We start from the raw sequence: 21,999 nt of genomic DNA on the forward strand, positions 1-21,999 counted from the left end.
CTCTTTCAACGATGATACCCTTGTTTCGATTTTCCACAGTAATTAACAAACAGTTTTAGTATTTGCTATGAGTATTGATACGTTATCGTTGACCCGATGGTTTTCATCTAACAATAAGAAAATTACTCGGGTCATTTTTGTAATTAAAAAAGTTTGTAACATTTTCTTCGAGCTATCCTATCCTATATGGTAATTTGGCATTCATCCATACGTTATGGTTATTTAAATTATATCATTTGCTTTGGTTAAAAAACAAGAAGCAAAAAAAAGCAAAGGAAAAAGTAACCAAGCGACGAAAAAAAATGTCACACTAGAAACTCGTTTCATTTTCGTTTCATTTTCGTTTCATCATCAATTAATTTTCACGACAGTCGACGGAAAATATTTCAAATAGTGTACCTCCTATCTCTCGCGTATTTTCTATATAAATATACATATACATAGATATATATATATATATATATACAGCTTTGAAATGAGTATCGCGTTGGTCGATGACGCGGTAGTAGACGCGTACGTCGTCGTACACGCATACATTTTGTTTTATATAAACTTTATGGAAGTTTCCGATTTTTCTAAATTTGCAAACTCCGCGCAGAGAAAGGGACTTGAAAATAAAATGTTGGAGGGAGGATTGAAAAGGGCTTTACGAATTCAATGATGGATATCTCTGCGTTCTCGTATCGGTAATCGAATTGACGATCTCCAATCGCGAAGCCAGGGACAAAATATTTCATCGTCGAGTGCAGGCGCTGCAGGATTTTCTGCATTAGATAGCTGGTACCTCGACGCACCAGGGTGGACGATTAATGGCGACTATTTTCGCGCACGTGTTATATCGTCCTTTAACACGTACCATCATAACTCTTATATCGGACAACTTTCCAATGCTTTCGCTAAATATTATTCTTCTCTGTTTTATTATCATGCCGATTATTATTATCGTTATTATTAGATAGAAACGTTAGAACGTTGAAGTTCCTTCTAACAAATTGAATATTTATTTTTCGAGTAATCCTGCATCCGTTATTCTTCCAAACAGTCGCCGTTACTATTTTGCCCCCGCTCCAAATGACATCCTTTGTTGCTTTTGCCCTGACCATTTCTTTTTCTTTAATCGAAAGGCAAATAGTTTGCAAAGAGAAACGAGAAAAGTAGAAAATTGTTTATGCAACATGTCGCTCCCAAGTTTAATTTCATTTATTTACTATTTAATTCCCTCCACAGCTCGGTTTTATATATTCCGTTTTATTTCGCATGGCAGTTACGGTGGTTGCTCGGATCCAAAAAAAGAAAAAAAAAAAAAATGAAAAATTAAAAAACAAATATTAATAAAAAAAACAAGGAAAGAATTTATACGAGTCGAGTAATCAGATTCCATCGCGAATGTGGAAATATCGCGAGTGATATAGACCGCTGACTTTCGCGTAAATCATCGACGTCATACCTTATAGTTCCATTTATTATAAATAAAAAGTGAGTGCGACGGAAAGAGCGATTGGACGCGACTCGCATCTACCGTTAAATCTATACCCTTCGTATAAACGAATTATGAGATATACGTACACCAATTAATATCTCCTTAAAATCCAAAAATCCAATCTTTATACATAGGGGATATATTAACGATTATAATTTAAATTCTACTTTTTTATCGAAGTATAAAAATTTGATAAAAAAAATGTAATAACATTTGCATAAAAGGATTGAAATTCCGAGAAATTCGATACTACGATTTCGCGATAACGCAATTTAGTAATAATTAAATGTATAATGATTTTAACGAGACGCGGAATAAGACCCAGAGAAAAAATAAAAGGAGGAAGAAAAGACTCGTTACCTTGACAACGTCACGCAATATATGAATAATATATTATTGTCTTTAAGGGTGCTACCAGATAAGAGAATATAGGTTGGGCTGGTACAGTTTAATCTCAAGATACTTGGTTTACAGTGGCACACACGCGCGCGCGCGCACACACACACTCCGAGTAATGGCAGAGTTACTTTGAGTTAGATTAGACGGAACATATAGACGCGAACGAGCTTCTATGTCCTTAGTGAATCATTTGTTTAAGCTTCTTGAAACTCTGCAATTTCTTGTGATCGTACACGCACAAACTCCTATTATTTCCTCTCTCACTCTTCCAACTGTCGCAGTTTATCCTAGACTATTTATTCAATGCTAATTTCAATCTCTCCTTCCCCATGGAATATAATTTCCATGCCATCTACTTTCTCTCTCTCTCCCTCTCCCTCTCTATTTCTTCCTATACCATTATTCAAATTCATCCAATAAAATTATGTACATAGTTACATGCTGCAAGTTGCATTTGTATTGTACAATCAGTATTACTATACTTTCGATTTGTTTTGTTAGTCAATTCTAGATACGCTATCAAGGAAATGTTGCTTACTCGATGCGTTGAGAACCATTGATGTTACTTGAATATTTTTCACGAGAAAAATATACGTAATGTAATTTTTATTCATAATTTCGCGACTATGCAAATCTTCTTCAAATAGATTCATATATATCTAAGTATGATAAATAAATACAAAATATTTATTTCTCGAAAGTAACGCGATAACTGTAATCCTATTAATTCGAGAATTCCGAGAAGAAACTCGCTAATAAAAAAGAAACACAATCGAAAAGAAGTATGTTTGTTCATTTTTATTCTTCAAACTTTGTACTTATCCCTATTTCCCTCTTTTTCGATGTTATAAGAAACTTTTTCAATTAGAAATTTTCTAGAAAGTCACGAAACTCGACTAGGTTTCTCCCTTCGATAAGGTTGCGTTAAGTGGAATAGAGATACGGAAAGAGTTGGAAATAGACAGATTCAGAGATACAAAGGGGAAGAGAGAGAGAGAGAGCAATTGGTATTAACTTCCGTCGTAGTCGTATTACATAGGTCGAATCTCTATTGTCAATGACTTGGGTTCGTAGTTGAAACTGTAAAGGGACTACATAGGCTCGTTCGTATAAACTCTGTTACTGTAATCTAAACGTTTCTATAGTGTATACCTTCCATAGATCGTTTTAACACACTAATACGTTTACTCATACGTAGGTCGATTGCACTTCATAGACTTTGACGAACGTATCTTCTATCTTCAATATATTCCTTTGGTATTCAATCGGCATGTATAATCTATGTACATATCTCTATGATGTTCAACTACAAACGAGATGAATATTATATATATATGTATACTTTACGTAATTAATTACCATCGATTTTGTGATTTTAATCGATTAGTTTTCTTTCCTTATACTAATTTTCCCATACAGAAATATTTAAGATATAATCATTATTATTAGTCGTTTGTCCTATTTACGATAGAAACCATTCGTCGAATGCAAGTGGAAAGAGAGTCAAACTTGAAATAATTCCATTCGATATATTACATTTTGCATAGATATATGAGGTATTTATAATTACTACAAACAATTTTTAATGTTTACGCAAAATGTATTTTATATGCATGTATGTTACATGCATATAAAATACGTATAAAACGTAGACAAAAATATACATAAATACGAATAAAATATTATGCATACAAAATACGCGGAAAATGTAACCGAATAATCTCTCCTCCTCGGCAAACTTATTCTTTTTAAAATATAACGAACAAAATGAAACTCTCCGAGAAGGTGAAATATATAATTTTCTTATTATATAATATATTAGAAGATTAAACTCGGTTTGATCTTATCTCTTTATTCGAGATGAAAATGATTTCCGATTTGTGGATTCGATGCAGTTACCGTATACAAAGGAGACCGGAAGTCGAAGCAGCTAGCACGCAACGATTAACCGCTATTGGGTCGCCGTTCTATCGGGCTTTCAGCGGCCTTTCATCGACCTTTCATCGACCTTTCATCGACCCTTGCCACGCCAGGCTACGCCACGCCACGCCACGCGACACTTCCTACGTTTCGGTTTTCCCCATTAATCCTAATTGACCAATCGCCACGACCCGCCACGACCCGCCACGACCGAATACCAATTACCCATTGCTACGGTACAATTTTCCATTGACGACGGAGGGAGCAAAAAGAAATACGGAAATTACTTAGTCTTAGGGAAAAAGGAGCGAGCAACTCGTTTCATTTGCTTTCGATCCGCGCTACTTTTCCTTCTACGCTCCGACCAAGATTCCTAATAAAGGAACTGTAATAGAAAACTTTTCTCTCTTCTTTCATTTAGAAATAAAAAAGGAATTAACGGTCAAAAGTATAGCACTACAGACGTGCGTTGAGCTATGCTTCCAAAATGAAATATTATTTAAACAAACATTTTGAGAATAATTTCATAAGTATTGAAAATCCACAAATTTATTTGGACTAATTATTCGAAATTAAGGAGAGTACTCGTTGCGAAAGGTAGATACGGAAAAGCTTTTGAATTTTTGGATTAATTCTTATTCATATCTTGGAGGGAAGCATTTACTTAAGAGTTTCACTAGTAAAAGGTAATACTTCTTTTTATTCATACGGCCCATTATGAGAAACAGCCCGTATATATAGAACTAACCTACTCTCTTGACCCACATCTCTTCTTATTCAATGTCGGAAATCATTTCCTACGTCTCGCGTGCTCTCGCCATATTTTTCATCTTATTCATGCTTCATCTTTTTCTCCTCCGCTCAACAAAATTTCTACTAAGTTACATTCCGACATTCGTTTCTTTTCACACATATATCTTCTTTATTTATAACGAGTTTTCCTATTGTTGCAACATATTTTTTAGCGTAAATATATAAATGTTGATAATAAAAAGACCGACTCGTAATCTCGATTTTCAAATGATACAAAACGCAAACTCTATCTTAAACTTCAAACCGACGCAACAAAACAAATCCCACAAAGTTGAAATACACTTATTATTGGATTTGCGAAATCGGTCCACCCGATATACATCGTTAATTCATTTCGTTGAGTTAGCAAGGGAGGTACAGAGAGAAAGAGAATCTTCTCTCAAACGAGAAGAAATAATTTCCATGTACGACATACTATTCTGTACAAACTATCTTTCGCGAGATAACCGGCGTTGAGTGTACCGAATAAATTAACGTATCGTTCCCCGACGAGAAATAGCAGGAAATGAAAGAGAAAGAGAGATATTTATATATAGAGGGAAAGGACTAAAGGACGACAACAAGGATGGACTTGGAATAGTTTGAAACTACGTCGACGTAGTATGCTTTAGTATATATACTTGCAACAAAAAGACTACTCTTAGCCCTTTCATCCAATATATATATATATATATATATATATATATATGTATGTATATCTATCTATCTATCTGTTTCTCTCAGAAGTCTCTTCTTATACATCGAGATAGGGTGAATATCAGGTACGTCGAGAATGCAGATAGTTTCCTCTTACTACACTAACCTTCGTGTCTAAGTTTAACGTTTGGCTTTCTCTCTGCAAATCTCTCTCTCCCTCTCTCTCTCTCTCTCTCTTTCTTGCTCTTGATCTGCTCGCGTGTATGTGTGTCTATCGAGGGTGGTATTCAGTTTACGTCGACCGAGTTCCAACAATGTATCTACAGTGATCGACTAATTGGAATGTCGCTTTACCGATGCCGTACGAACGTCGCCAAACTAAAAGACAGACCCTTCAAACTTTCAATCTGTTAGCTACCTTTTGATCGAGACGCCAACTATTAATAATCGTTATCGAGTATTCGTGAGATGCGATAAAAGTATTCCATAATAATATTCGATCCATTTGATTGTTTTCAAATTTTGTTCGAAGATATCGTCAATGGTTTGAATTTTTGTCTTCGTTCAATATAATTAGATCCGTTTTTATTATATAATAAAAGTTTCGATGAAAATATTTCATAAAAACTTGCGGGTCACCCGATATACGTACATAGCTGTATATATATATATTGTACATATCGAAGAGATCGTCGATAGCAATGGGAAAATACGAGAGGACGTGCAATTTCCAATTCTATCGTTTCCAGCATCGACTTCTTGCCTCCTTTCCATTAACGATGGCTAACGTTTGGGTTCGTGGCTCGCTTCTTTCCGCTCAACCACAAATTCTCCACCAGTTTCTTTCCTTCCATCTACCTATATTCTTATCCCCTATAAGAAACGTGCTAGGGTTAGCAACAAATTATAGCTCAATTACGAATACGTAATTAATTCGATTTATAAATATGGGCTGATAACACTTTAATGGAAAAATAGTTTTCCATGAAAATGAATAGACGCGATATATAAGTTTGGAGAAAATTGAGCCACCTAGGAATTACCGATCTACCTAGTATAAATTTAAATTTAAATTGCGATGCCATCGTATACGCGCTGTGTTATATAGATAAAAATATTACTTCGTTCGTTACGGCTTTTAGATAATAATTATAAAATAAAAATAAAAGAATTGGGATGACAAAGATAAATATTATTCCTCCGTTGTTCCAAACATATATATATCAAATCCTTTATAACAAATTACTTCTCTCTGGAACAAAACTCTGCCATCGCAATGGAAAGTATAATTAAATAAGGGCGTATCCTGTTTAGGTATATTCGACTAGAAAAAAAGACAATATTATTTAATGCGTAAAAAGGAATAAAATTGTAAGATAAAAAATGATTTAAAACTGACAAAGAAGATAATAGTTGAAAGTAGAGATCTCGATAAATCATCATCGTAGAATAGTATCCCACGTGAAATACGAAATGATAGTTAATTTATTCGAATTCGAATTTATAATCGATAATAATATATCTAAGCAATTGGCTCGTTAATAACGCTCGATGTAACGGCATAGCTCGCGAATCCTTTTCCTCTTCCTCTCTTCTCCAACTCTGAACGTAACGTACGATAATGGTATATCGTAAATTTAGGTACCACCACTGGATTCGACCATCTACGTTGCCCAAAGGAAGGACCAAACTAAAGCTTCGCGCGGATAAGTTACGCGTTCGCGTCTTTTTAAGCCTCCTTTTCAAAACAAACCGAAGCCCTGATTTTAGCGATTTTACGCAAATATTTGACTATGTAATATATCAATTTTAGCCAATAATAAAGCACTCGCTTTGCCGAATTTCTTGAAAGCTATTTTATGTCAAAATGTGTCACAGGAGTAAGAATTTTTGGTAGCGATGTTCTCTCGTTCGCTTCTTAAGAAAATAAAGACAGGAAAATGGTTCTCTTCTAACAAGAACAAAGTGCTACGTACCTCTCTCTCTATGTATATATATATTGTGGATGCGCGAGAAAGCGGAAGGTAAAGAACAAGAGCACTCGAGTTTAAAAAAGGGAAACTAAAAAATATAAGTAAATGCTTGACGTAAAAGACTGATGTGTTTCTTCAAGATGAAAGCCGTATTTATTATCAAAACGTTCGTTTACGTCGAGTTGTTTCTTTCGATTTGTGGCCATTTGTTTCGTCGATGCCAAACAACCATATCAAATTTATGTCTTTTTAAGCACGCGTACCATAATTTTCAATCTTTCTTCCCTAGAGATATTTTATTTTCTGTCAAAAATATGTTATATTTTATTATATATGCACTTGTAATCATTTACTTTTAATAGATATTTTTCTTTGGGAAGGCGCGAGGTGCGAGCAAAAAACAGTAAAAAGGATTTACGTTCGCAGCAGTTCTGTACTTTGGACTTATTTTTTTAGGAGAAATCATTCCTCGCCGAGTTATACCGCTGTTGCCGGAACATCCTGTATATATGCATTATACAGACCTATTTAGCTTGGCAAACCTACTTTCATACGTTTTAAATGCATTAAATGTCGTTATTCATTCTCCCTCTCTCTCTCTCCGTTCGGGTTTGTTTTTATTGTCCTTAATCTGCAACAACTTTCCCTCTCTATCTCAGTAATTTGAAAGAGACTAGGAAATTTAGGTAGCACACGCTTTTTAATCGTTAGTGCAGCTTCGTTAGATCGTCGAATTATTGCGGCTCGAAGACCGTCCGTAAGCTAACTTTTCGTCGAGTTAATGGCGCACGAGAACACACACAACGACGTCTTTCGATGTTAAAAGCAACCAACGCAATTACGTATTTTCCTTCTCTACCCGGTTAATGATATCGACAAAATACAACAGTACTCGGATTACCTGTCTTTACCTTTATATTCTTTTTTAACGTCCTCGAGTAAATGAAATATTCATTTTTATACTTTATACAGAGCTATCGATTATTTTTGCGTTTTTTTCTTCTTTTTTTGGTCGAAACAACAACGCGGACGCGTAATCATCGCATGCGTGTCGATGGGGAAAAAACGAGGATTAAATTTAAAGAATTTTTACCCGCGAATGAATGGTCATCGTTAAACGTAGCTACCTCTGTATAGATATATAAATATACGCATGCCACGTATACACGCGTGCACTGGAATTCGTATTTTCTCGTTAAAACGATTTCTCTTTACGTCGTAGATGGCCTGGAGCTAGAAATGTGCTAAACAAAAATAAATACAACAAATATTTTAAAACATTTGAAAAATGTTTTCCCCATGACGTAGCACGCTCGTTCTCGTCGCGATGAAAATTACAAATGAAAACTTTTCTTATGACTCCCGGTGAAACTTCAAAAAGATTCCCTTCCTCTTTCCGAAAAGGAACAAAAATTCAACCAGCAATCACGTTTCAACATTATATTCGAATGTTTTCAAATGAAAAGCTATTTCGAAATAAATTTTTATTCAAATATATGCGCGTTTATGTTTGGACCCGCGGGTCTCTCGATCGAGTACAAATTTTCGTCAATTTCCAACGAATTAAACATTGTTCAGCTTTATCGATAAATAGTAGGAAACTTCTCCAGGGTAAAGAGAAATATTTTCTCTACTTAACATTTGTAATTAACGATGCGATAATATTTTTTTATTAAAAAAATTGTGACCAAAATTTGTCGACCAATCGTTAAAAAATTTGAAGATAGACAAAATGAAGCAACGTTGGCGCACATTAGGAAAAAATGAAACGAGACACCTGGTATATTGTAAATAGTCGGTGATTAAATTTAGCCGTAGGAAAAGTTTCGCTAATCGTCTCCCTGTACGGATCAATTCGAAAATGGCGAAAAGTTTGGGCCAGAAAATTGTTAGCGATCTTTCCCTAATCTCTTCTCTTGCACTTCTAATTTCCTTCTCTCCCTCTCTCTCTCTCTCTCTCTCGCGATTGGTCGACCGTCTTTGCTCCCGTTCTAGAATAGAAAAATATCGACGAGAAACTTTTACACGTTGGCTGTAATCTCTTGCCTAATTGAATTTCTTTCAAGGGAAGAAACCGTGTTACTCGATGCTTATGCAAGGCACACTCTCTCTCTAGATAGAAACTTTTTTACTGACCAAAAGATAAAGAGAAGCAAGCGATAAGTAAATACGTACGTATCATTTTACTATTTATGTTACTTTATTTCTTTTCAATTGTCCTCGCTTATTTGATAACGCTTAAAACAAGTGTATTTTATCTAAAATGTAAGTAGAGTGTATTGGAATATTAAAATAATTGTTAATTAATGGATGCAAGTGTCTACTATTGTCTAAAAGCTCGGAGTATAAGATCTATGTACCGTCCCCTTCGAAATTTACCGTTGAAATGGATCATTGCCCTCTGTGAAAATACTTTTATTGTATGTTGTTTATATGACTTTCTCCGAACGTTGGGCATGCGTGCAACGGGAATAATATATGCGAAAGAAATAGAATTTAACTAAGATCGTTATTTTTTTTCTTTCAACGTTGTATTTACGCGTAATATAACTTTAATTAAAAACAAAATATTAAAGTTTTTTAAATTATAGGCCATTATTTCTTTCTCTCTATTACTTCGATATTTATGCCTATGAATATAGAGATAAAAAGACTGGATTATACCTATTGTATTTTCTAGATAGAGGGAGAGAAGTATCACAGTTGATCCACTATATTAAAGGATAAAGGGGTATGATTTATATTGTGTATTGTGGCCAGATAACAAAAGAAAGCTACATTGATAAGAAAGTATACGGTATAATATAACAGATCGAGTATGAAAGTTATTTAAGCTCCGTATTACTTTTTTTCTTTTCCTAATCATTTCCGTTCGAAGTTATAACGTTTTCGTATTTTTATTCCAATAATCGATCGGGTTTTGAATTTGTTTCTAATTTGACCCGAAATAGTTAAGGATGAGATTGAAATTTGATTCATCTCGAAAGTTTGCCTTTCTTCGTACGATAATGCTCGTAGTTCTATATTTATACGATTGCGCTCGTGTAACTATCCTGTGGATTTAGCTAGTCATTTAACGAGGAACAGATAGGTATAAGCAGATATTATATAGCTTATTGTGGGTTAGGAATAGTTGGAACAAAAGCATCCAAAGCCTCTCGCGATTCTCCGTTTATCGATGTACGTTATCATCTCCCGCGTTCTCGACACGCTTACTCATGAATAAAAACGCGATCTTTTTCGATGCTCGCTGTGCTTTCGAACAATAGGGAAAACTTGCAAAACGCGCTAAATCTATGGGCTAAGGATTTCAAAATAAGTCTTCGATTTCCATAAGAATAAATTTTCCCTTTTATTTTGATTCAACGCTTCTCCCTCCTCCCGCCTACTCTTTTCACATCCAATTTCCTAGTATGCGCGTTTACGATTTGACCATTAACTCGTGGACTTACAATTTTCTAAAACACACACGCGTAGATGATATTTGAGGACGCATTAGCGAACGAGTTTGAAAAGTTACTTTTCGAGAAACCCCCGTGGGATTGAACAAACTGAAAATACTATCCGTACGATATGTAACTACTTACTTTCGCGAAGGACCAACCGATTACGTACATTTAATGTATATGTAAGTAACGTGTATTCGAATAGAGATTCTAGCTTACATTTGCCGCTATTGAAAGGAGACTAACCTTCGCTTATATTCTATTGCCAAAACTCCTGCTTTACCTTCGATGCGATCGCTTTTAACCCTCCTGTTCCTCTTCAATATTCTATTCAAACAAAGGATCTACCAAAGCATGTATACGCAAATAATAGTGTGTCCTATTTAAAACTGAATAGCTAGTATAAATATTCTCCCTTTGGGTCAAATTACATTGAAAAACGTTCCAGGATCGATTTCTAAAAATTGACGATTAAAACTTAAAAACGAGTTAAAAATATATAAGCGCGATGTCGTCGAGTTGCGACCGGTAAGTAATGAATTATAATGGAACGTTTAATATTCTTCCGACGAACATAATCTCCTCGAATCCCGTACGTCGATACTCATGAATGAATTAAATGTCAAGAACAGAACTGTCTGATGAGGTATGAATGAAGAGACGAAGAAAGAGATAGCTAGATAGATAGAGAAAAAGGACAAGGATAGATGAGTCGAACTATTCGTGGATTTGACGTTTCGAATTTCAGTCGAGATTCAAAGATCTTTGCGGTGGACGAACTTTTTTATAAAAATAATAATAATGATTACTAGTATTTCGCTTTGATTTTATTTAAATAATCGTAATTTGAAAGTCGGAGTCTTATTCAAACGCTGCTACTAACTGTATGTCGAGATATATTTAGATAAAGTCAAGAATCTCTGGTACCATCGTAGAATTTCAAATAGTCGTTAGCTTCTCTTATTTACGGATAGAGAAAAGATAAAAGATGTGGAAAAAGATGCAAATTCGAGAAAAGGACGATGCCTCGGGAATCCTGAAATCGCGACTACTGTTACGACGACAAGGAGAACTTATCAACTTTTTCCAAGTTGATAATCCTTCTGGGAGATTATTACTCTTTCTCTCTCTCATTCTCGACGACAGGGTCCATCGCTATTTCAACGAAAAGATTTCTTCCATTGATTTAAACGACTTCTTTATTTCCTCGATTCGTTTTTTGTTAGATTTTATATCGCGTTCTCTGTTTTCAACGTATGTAATAATAATAATTGGAGGGAAAAAGATGTTTGATTTTGGACTTTGGCGGGTTTGGAGTCGCGAAGGAAGAGCAGCTTCCGCGCGATTTGCCGCGTTTACGCGATGCCCTTTGGCTTTGCATCTTGGCAACGAATCGATCTAACTCAGCGAATATCCGTATCGGGAACGCGTTCTGGTTTCGATCTAAAAGAAATTCGCGCGAAGTTGAACTTTTTTCAAGCTTATCTCGCTTCCTCGAGCCATCCAAGAAATTCCATTTTTTTTCCGTCCGTCCTTTTTCTTTTTCTTCTCGTATTTTTCTTTTATTTTCCCCTTCTCTTATTCTCAGTTCTCTCCTATCCTCGGGACGGGAAATTGCAATCACGTTCTTCAATTCCGCTTTCTCTCGGGACGAGGTCTCGAACGACGTTCCTTTAAAAATACACGATGTATCCTTCGAAACTCGTCCCAGAACATGACACGAGAGTGTCTCGTCTTCCTTACAGATTCTCCACATCTTTTTTTTTTCTTTTTATGGTTTTTTCTTCTAATTATATACGTCTATTCGATTCTTTAGATTTCTTCCATTTGAAATATAGGTACGTGAAATATATCGTTATATAAACAGGGGAAAGATTCGATAAGAGAAACAATAAATTGGAAGAAAATATCAATTTGACGAAAAGTCCAAGTACGGAAAGTTTTTTACGCATATATATGTATGCGTATAATTATCAAAAATAGATCAAAATTAATTCTTATTCATTAATGGGGAAATTCATTAAATTCATAAATAACATGTGTAAATAACACACGCGAGAATACGACAAAGAATTAGGTAGAATTCGCGCGTGGCTTAATTAAATAAAATAATTCAAAGTAATAAATAACAACAATGAACTTTATAAATGAGACTAATAAATATTATGGGAATACAAACGAAATTCGTTAACAAATGAAATGAACTCGCGAATTAATTTGCTAAATGAAATAAATGAATTCTCGTTGCCGAATGCAGATGACGTTCATTGAAATTCATCATTGAATTCACTAACGAATTTCATAAAAAGGACGAGTATGTAACTATGTCGATATAAATGAAATTCATTGGAATTTATGAACGAATTAATCGAATTTATAATTGATCATTAACGAATTGAATGAACTTACTGACGCATTTCATAAATGAGAAAATAAACGTGTAAATAAAAATACAATTTTTTAATGACATTAATAGATCGAATAAGATAATAGTTTAACGAATGAAATAATCTAAACGAACTCAATTAAATTCTTTAACGAGCCGAATGAATTCTACGAAGTCATGAATGATCTTCGAGAACGAGATGAATGGACGTACTTACGAGTTTCGCGAAAGTTACAAAAATGAAGAATTTGATAAAAGGAAAAAAATAATAATCCGGATTTATGAACCGTCGAGAAGAAAATTTGGTTGATTTGAAAAGGGATAGGAAGATATATCGAAGTCGAGAATGCGTTATCCGCGTAGGTGGTACTCGACACGTCTGTATCACGCGCGTGAGTTCAATGACTCCTGTTCTTATCTATTTGTGTACGCAAATTGAAACGACGGAAGTTTAGATTCGAGAAGAAAAGCTTTCGTTTCTCGATCGCATCGATCCAATCTATCCTCCATTCCTCTAATGTTATTTATATAAATGATATTTTCATCTTTTTTCTTAATCTTTAGATTACCTTTTTTTATCTTCTTATAACACGAAATTCCAAGTCGAACAAATTCTTTGATTTCTCCAATTTTTCTCTTTTCCTTACATTTTTGTCTTCGGGTATCAAACTAATTTTTCTTTTATCTCTTTATCGCTGATTTGCCCCCGAAACTTGGATCTTCGATCTTCTTATTAAGTTTAAGCCTTGAAAATACGTTCGATCACAATGGATATATTCACACGCGTAAGTATGCACTGTCTATCGGCAATGACGACGATCCAGGACGATCCTTTAATCGTCGTAGCAGAAGACGAACAGATCAACGCGAAGATCCTTTTTCAAAAGCCAATGATCCAGAACAGGGAGACGTACATAGGTTATACGTAAAATATCATTTTGAAATGAGAACGAAAAGGAAAAGAAAAAAATGCAAATAAATTTCACGCAGTAGGATAGATATCTAATAGATCGAATCTATCGATCGATAGATCGATTCGGGAAATGGAATGTCAAGGTAAATCGGGGATCAAAGTTAGAGGATAAGAGGGGGGGAAGCGAGATCAAATTATAAAATAGAAATGGAAATGGATGTAGATATATAGATGGAAATAAAGGCAGCAGGTGTCTCGTAGTTAAGAAAGGCTCGCGAAAATGAAATTGCGCGTGGTCAGTACGGAGTCACGGAACGCACTGAGCGAATATCCATCCACCAACCAATAGCCCCACCCGCTACGAGGAAACGTAGCGTAGGTTTCATCCCCATCGGTTGCCCGGAGCAACGCCGTCGCGACGCAAGCGTCCCAGACGCAACGACGCTGACCTGGACGACAAAGCAAAGACAAAGGCAAAGACAAAGACAAACATTATCAATTATTGACAATTTTGCACAATTACGATCCATGATATTGATTTTATCCTTCTTCCTTCTTATTTTTATTCGACTAAATTGTTTACAATTGCGTAAATATATTCCAAGTTGAGATTACCTATAAGACTCTACAACCATCCCTTCGTTTACGCGGATCGACAGAATTTGATTAGCTTAGCGTTAAGTAATGTTCATCGATAATGTATCATTTATTTGAAAAATTAATCATACTGTACGTGTATTCGAAGGAAAGAAAATAAAGACGTATAAATGATTGCTTAGGTCGACGTCAAATTTTCGCGTAAAAGAAACGTTAAGGCGTTTGATCTTTGCTAGAAACATACGTTAACACTAGATCTAACTAAGTAAGTACACAAGGAATAGACAGACGATCGTGGTGTCGGTCTTAAAAGCAGAGTCAAGTTACATACCACTGGTTACCGATAGCTACAAATGAGAGAGAGAGAAGGAAAGAGAAACTTGTTCGCAACTCCGTTTGCTTTGCGAAGCCTTAGTTTGCGAGCGACGTAGACCACCGTCGTCTTCGGTCGGACAGATGGTTTCTAAAAGTAAAAACCAACCGCAACGCGCGTTCTGCGCCTTATTTACCGTCTACGTCTTTCTAAGGTCTTCTTCCCTCCTGCCTGCTCAATTTCTATTTCATCAAAGTCCAAATCTTTGACTATTTAATGGCAATTCCAAAAGAATTTATTCGAAAAAGCGTAAATAAAATAACGAAAATGTATCGCAAACGAGGAATAAAAAGATATCGAAACGACAAAAGTAGAGAACAGAAGCCCGAAGCGATGTTACACGCGTATACGTATACGCGTACGCGTATCTGTCGGAACCCTCCGAAGGATCAGAATTACGAGAGAATAGAATTAAAAAAAAAAAAGCTAACTCATGCGACGATTTGTTCCGAGCGATTCTCGCGTCGATGGCTTCGGGATGACTTGTAGTCTACGCACGGGGAAAAGAGAACTGGATGGAACGAGTAGAGAGACTACTCGAATATACATGTACAACATACAATAAGGGGAAAAGGAGAGAGAGAGAGAGAGAGAGGAGGGAGAGTGGCGGGAAAATTGAATGAAAGGCGTTCGAGAGCAACGACGACAGGCGGCAATGATCGATGTAGGAAGGGACCACTAGGACGCTATTGCGATATACTATAATATAGTATATGGTGTTATACACGGTGAGCCAAAAAGCTATTCAACCAAAATTTCTTTTCAACTCGATATCGTAGAATTAATGAATAATGAAATTAAAAGTTGCCATAAATATACTTGAAAGTACAAATTTACGTGCTATATTTACGTACTATATTTTGGAATAAAAATATCGGACACACCCTTTATATATGTATAGAGAGAGAGAGGATGGGGCAAACTATGCCGACGATAGCCGATGGCCTCGCATCCAAGTCGGAGAGTCGATAATCGAGCCGTATGACCGGTTATACGTTCGAGACGCATACGATCTGTAGCCTCGTTCTGTCGTCGATACACTTCGGTTGACATTGTATCCGCTTGCGGTTCCAATACGATTCGTCACTGAGATTACATCTCTCAATGCCCTTATGCAACTCCGGATCTTTAAGGTAGATCGAAAGAGAGAGAGAGAGAGGGAAACCACGGAATTATTCTTACAAAGGATATATTACGGGTCGTGTGTTACGTTCGAATATGAAATTGGTACACGCGTAATAATAATAACAACAAAAATATATATTTACGTATACTTTCATTCCAATGAGTAAAATAATTTGTTAATTATATAATTAATTATAATTTTTATCGATAAAATAACGCGTTAACATAAGGAACGAAAGTAAGAAGAATTTATGGATAAGACGACTCGTGAAATAGTTTCTCCGAGATACTAAGGAAAAAAGTTAGTTGGAAGAACGATATAAGATCGATCGATCGATCGATTTGGACCAGGAAAGATGCCGAATGCTGACTTTCCTCGACCGGGGGAGATCGCGACCGACGAAAACTTAACGAATCCGAAGCTTTCGGAAAATATCGTTAGGAGTACAAACGAGATAACAAATCGTAGAACGTCCAGCTATTCGAGAAAGTATAGAAAGTATGTTATCGAGAATCGCTTATCTTTCTCGACGAAAGATCAACGCGAAGTCGATGATGTATCTTTGATAAAAGAAACTCTCGTCTCGAATTGGGAATACAAAATATTTTCTCCGTACTAAAATAATACAAAAGTAAAATAAAGGGATATTCAATTTTGTATATATACCTATATACTTCGATACGGATAGTTATGCGAGCTTCGTGTCAACGAAAAGTGCTTTTAGTTTCGGAGTATCTTATAAATGGAAGCTCACGCTCTCTTTTCTTACTCTCCCCCTCTCGATCTCTCTCTTTTACTACCCTTTCTTTTCTCGCGTCTCGTTTCACGTATATACATCTGCAAAGGCGAAGAACGATGACAACCATTGTCGTGTAATATATTACATATTAGGTTGTCCCATAAGTTCCTTCCTTCCTTTTTTTCCGATGCGAAATCGATACATGATATTTATTGTTTAAGCATGATTTACCGTGTTATATATGAACCGTTGCGCTCTATTACCTTCTTCCATCGCTCGGGAAGCCTCGTTATGCCCTCTCTTTCCAAAATTCTCGCGAATAAAAAATATGAAGTATTCGCGGGTGTATACGCATTGATATAATTTACGCGCGAAAAATTAATATTATAATCATTATTCTTATAATTATGTAACTGAAATGAGACGAATATCTCTTTATCAAATCGTGATTGAATCGAAAATACGTTCTCCCCTAACATTTGAACGAGTTCCCTTTTGATTCAGCCTTCTTCTTATACCGCGCATGAAAGCCCGCTATGAATCGCGTAGGTGTCAAAGAGAAGAGTGCTTTTCACGAGAAGAGAAAAAGAGGAAAAGAGAAAAGGAGCGAACTTCGTTGGAGTCACTTGAAAAAAACTTACGCGCGGTTGATCGCACATCGGGGATGCACGCGAGGATTTTGCATTCGCGTTAATATCGCACTTTTAAATGATATAACAGTATCGCGCATTAATTCTATATAATTTGGAAAAATGTGGAAAAAATGTTAGGCGAAATATTAGGATCTATTTAAATCTCTCCGTCTCTGTTCCTCCTTGGATTATCTGCTGGAAATTAGCTGCTTGATTTTCCAAGCGACTAGAATAGCGCTACCGTTAATTCATCGAGTTTTGAACTTCCACTTATTACGAGAGCGTGCCAAAATTTTCGAGTCGCGTGTTTCGTTGGGAACTTTGAGAGAGGCTAGCGCAAAATCGGCGTTAGGAAATTTGCAAGCTTTCTCTCGCATTAAACCGAACACAACAAGAACCTAGGATACGTGCATGCAATTCACCACCCGCCATTTTGGCTCTTCTCCCCGAGTGTATAATCGATATTTAACGAACAAAACACGTTCCTTTCTTTTGACGGAAGATAGAATATATAGGATAAAAACCGAGTTGGATGCAAATTACGTATAATTAGACTATCGTAAGAGCCAATAATCTGCTTTGGTCGGAGTTTCAATTTCCTTTAGAAACGTCAAATCATTTTCAACTATTATAATTCTCTTTTCATTTATATACATTTCGATGTAACATTAATGCTATAATGTTTGAAAAGCTTTAATTATAAATGAAATATCGAATGCGCGATAATTATGAAACTAGCCAGATAAGAAAAACAAATCTAAATAAAATACTAATAATCTATATAGGGGAAATGTAATTATAGAAAAAATACGAGCATCGATACGAACAAGGAAATAAAACAATTCACGTGTGTATTAACAAACAGAACGTTTGGCGAGATTTAATTACTAGAAGTAGCATTAATTAATTAAGCACGGCAGACTGTCGACTCTACGTTGCACATAGCGTTGTAATAATGAAACGAATCGTGGTTTTGGCTAATAAACGCGTCAACGTTTAATATGAACGCGAAGATAATGACGCTCTAATCACGTACATATATTATTACGAACGATTCGCCCGAGCATTCGTAATTCGAAATGCATCCGGAAAATCGTCGAATATAAAAAAAGAATAAAAATATGAAAAGTTCGAGCAACTTCCCTTATTATATGTACCGCGCCTAATAGGTAAGGTAGGGCTCAAAATTCAAAGTCCAGCGTGCGAAGGACTGAAATAGAATTATAGCGAGGAAAAGGAATGAAAACCATAAATAATTATAATCGTGCGAAACGAAATAGAAAGAAAAAGAAAAAGGAGTAGAATAAAACAAGCACGGTACAGGTCGTTCATTCTCGAATCCGCTTTCCACGAGTTTAGTAGGGCCAAGGGACCGATCGGCCCACGGCATCGTTCGCCGAGGAGTACTTTCATCGTCCATGATACCCCAACGACCGTTTATTCTCTATACCCCGAGCACTCGTCCTCCGCAATAGTATTTCTATTCTCGTGTCGCGTTTGATACACGTGGAAGCTCAAGCGAGTTCATCCTAGATACTTTCAAAGACATCTTTTTTTATCTCGCCAATTTATGGGACCTGCTCAAATCGACTAAAGAATAAAATATATGGCAAATATCCTATGTAAAAATTGTCCCAGCCACGTTGGACGGATCGCCAAAGATAAAACAAGAATCGCGTATGCCGTTGACTCCAGAGCGGCGGTACAACAGTGAAAAGGCATTCGTACAAATGTATCGAGTGATAAATTCATAAAATTGATATATTCGCCTAAATATATCTGTAACAACCATTAAACTAGGAATATTCTATTTGTTCCCATTGATTGCCTTCGATTACAAGCTAGCAAGAAACTCGATCATCGACGAAAGTTACACGCAGAATTTATCGTTGAACGAACGAGTTAACGACAGCCTTTGTAGCTACGTCGAATGCAGATTTCGCGATTCGTGATTCCATTCCGTTCGAATGAAATTTCTTCGCGTTAGACATTTTTTGTTGTCTACCTATCGAATCTAATTTTTTCAAAGATACGATCGATAATCGGAATACATAGATTGTATAGTAAGAATACAAGCATTATCAATAAAAATCGGAAAATTCTTTTCGATAAACGCGTAGCAAAAAATTGTAAGGAATAACAAAATGAATATAATTGATATTCTTTTTTACCCGAGAAATGGAAAACCTTGTAAAACTTCTATAGGAATGTAAGACGCGCGCAAACGTAGAAAGAAAAATCCATCGTGAAATTCGATGAGCTAATTTGAGAAAAGATAAAAGTCTTGATAGATCAGCGAGAAAAAGAAAGAAGGCAAATTATTATTGTCATCGTCGGTTCGGAGACGTCGACAAAGATGACGTTTGTCCCGACGTAGACATTTCCACGAGTGCGAGGGAAAAAGACGGAGGACGTTCTCCTCGAGGGAATCCTTGAAAATTTATCCTTGCACCATCGTCGTCCGAGTAATATTCTTCTTTTCTAACATCTCATTCTACTCTTTCTGACATCTAGATTCTACTTACCTAACGTATCTACGTTACGAATTTTTTCTCTCTATTTCTTCTACTTGAAAATAGAAATATGGCGCATTTTATTTTTATTGTTTTTTTTTTATGAGTTTTAAATTTACTCTTTCCTAGAAAACAAAATATGAACAAAATCTAGAACATAGAACGCGTTACAAATAAATTTTTCCCTAGTTTAGAAAAATATGATGGGAATATGAGACTATTTTGAATCATTGGTCGGTAAGCTAAGTGAAAGGCTATTTTTTCTACGGTATAACTTTTCAAATGGTTTAAAAAAAGAGAAGAGGAATGAGAATGAAAAAAATATAAAAGTTATTAAAAAAAAATCGTAAAACAAAAACGAACAAGCAGAAAATGAAATCTCGCAGCGATAGGCGAAAACTACGTAACGTCGTCCGACCTGGAAATGCAATCTCGCTTTCAGCGAGGCCTCACTTTTACGCGAATGTAACGCGAATGTAACGCGAACGTTGCGCGAATGTTACGCGAATGTTACGCGAATGTTACGCGAATGTAACGTGAATATTCGAAATGATATTTGGAAATTCACTGTGATAGAGGGAGAGGGAAGGGATGAGAAAAAAGAGAGAACAAATACACGTGTACAAATACCAATGCATACTCGTATACGTTAACGATATACGTCTGTGCGTGCGTCGTTCGATCGTATTCGTCGATATTCGTTCGATCGTTCGCGAATCTTTCCAAAAGCGAATTGTAAGAAAACAAAGTCCGTTAATCTGTTACTCTGTCTGCTCTATCTGCTCTATCTGCTCTATCTGCTCTAGAAATACATGAATTTATACAAATTTATGATATAATCTATATTATTACATTGACCAGTTATCTAACGAAACGCGCGAATGACTAATAGAAAAGATAATTGACGAAAGACACCCTATAGAAAGGGTGTATACTTTCGTATATAAATAGAAACATATAGCTTCGGTCCTTTCGGCGAATCCTCGTAGTCCGTTCGTCCGTTTAAACTGCATATCCACCGAGCGCAACAATTCGCGCGTGATGCACGCGTTACGATGCACGTTACGATGCACGTTACTGACCGAACGAAATGTCTATAACCCTCTGTCTGCGTCGTTTCACGGATATGCATCGTCGTTAGACAGAAATATACACACAGTGTATATATATATATGTATGAGAGGGAGAGAAAGCAACGTGGCGTACACAGAAATCCTCCTGTCAAGCTGGAATTAATCCGCTTTACGGGAAGCGCAAACAACGAGTGCCATCCCGTACTCGCTGGCAGAACGGTGGCAGAGGGGTGGCAGAGAGGTGCAAGACGAAGTTTGCAAGGGATGGGGGTTGTAAACGTTTAAACGTATCTCGATTAACTCGGACGCGGTTTTCGATCTCGCTTCGCGACCTTCGTCTTAAGCCATCACTTTTCATTTCACTTTCTTTATCGATTTTAATCTACTCTCTATATTTTTCTTCTTCGCTTCTTTTTCACATGAAATCTTTTACGAGATACGACAGAACGTTTAAACGAAATACAAAGTTCATGCTTCTCCTGTCATCAATTTCTTGATTTTTTTTTATCTATCTCCCACGAAAAAAACCGAGAGCGATCGTTTTATATTTATTTCGCGGTCGGACAGCTCGTAGCGTTTTCTAAAATTCCGAACTTTCGAGATAGACGAGCGGAGCGATAATTCATCGACTTTTCTCTCTCTCTCGCACACACATACACATTCACGCACACTATTTTTCTTTGGAGAGAACTTTTCTACGACGAATAGGAAAATTGTAAATAATGGAAGAAAGAAAGATAGAAAAAATATCGAGAGTAATAGTTATAGATCTGTCAGCGCCAAAAGTATGGGGAGAAAAGATAACGACGATCGCTCGAGTTATTTGTTCTCGCGTATCGAATGATAATTAAATATACGGTATATATCTAATAGATAGATTATTAATTATAGATTTTTCATATAACGACTATTAAAAAATTCCAAACACTTTTGTCAATGTATAAACAAAGTATAAACAAATTTGTCTAGATCGCGATCTA

The 21,999-nt window shown here is 36.0% G+C and overlaps 1 protein-coding gene across 2 annotated transcripts in view; it reads right to left on the bottom strand.

The window, feature by feature from the left end:
- LOC122526094 overlaps positions 1-21,999 on the bottom strand; it is a 75,364-nt gene that overhangs the window by 32,538 nt on the left and 20,827 nt on the right. Inside the window, exon 1 of one of the 2 annotated variants that reach the window (XM_043649263.1) lies at positions 13,623-14,292. The exons of the other annotated variant lie outside the window; for it this stretch is intronic. The gene's annotated coding sequence lies outside the window, so the exon portion shown is untranslated. Of the gene's footprint in view, positions 1-13,622; positions 14,293-21,999 lie in introns of those variants that run through there. 2 annotated transcript variants of the gene reach the window in all.

The sequence above is a fragment of the Polistes fuscatus genome, unplaced genomic scaffold, assembly GCF_010416935.1.
Source record: "Polistes fuscatus isolate 324 unplaced genomic scaffold, CU_Pfus_HIC Scaffold10, whole genome shotgun sequence".
Taxonomy (NCBI): domain Eukaryota; kingdom Metazoa; phylum Arthropoda; class Insecta; order Hymenoptera; family Vespidae; genus Polistes; species Polistes fuscatus.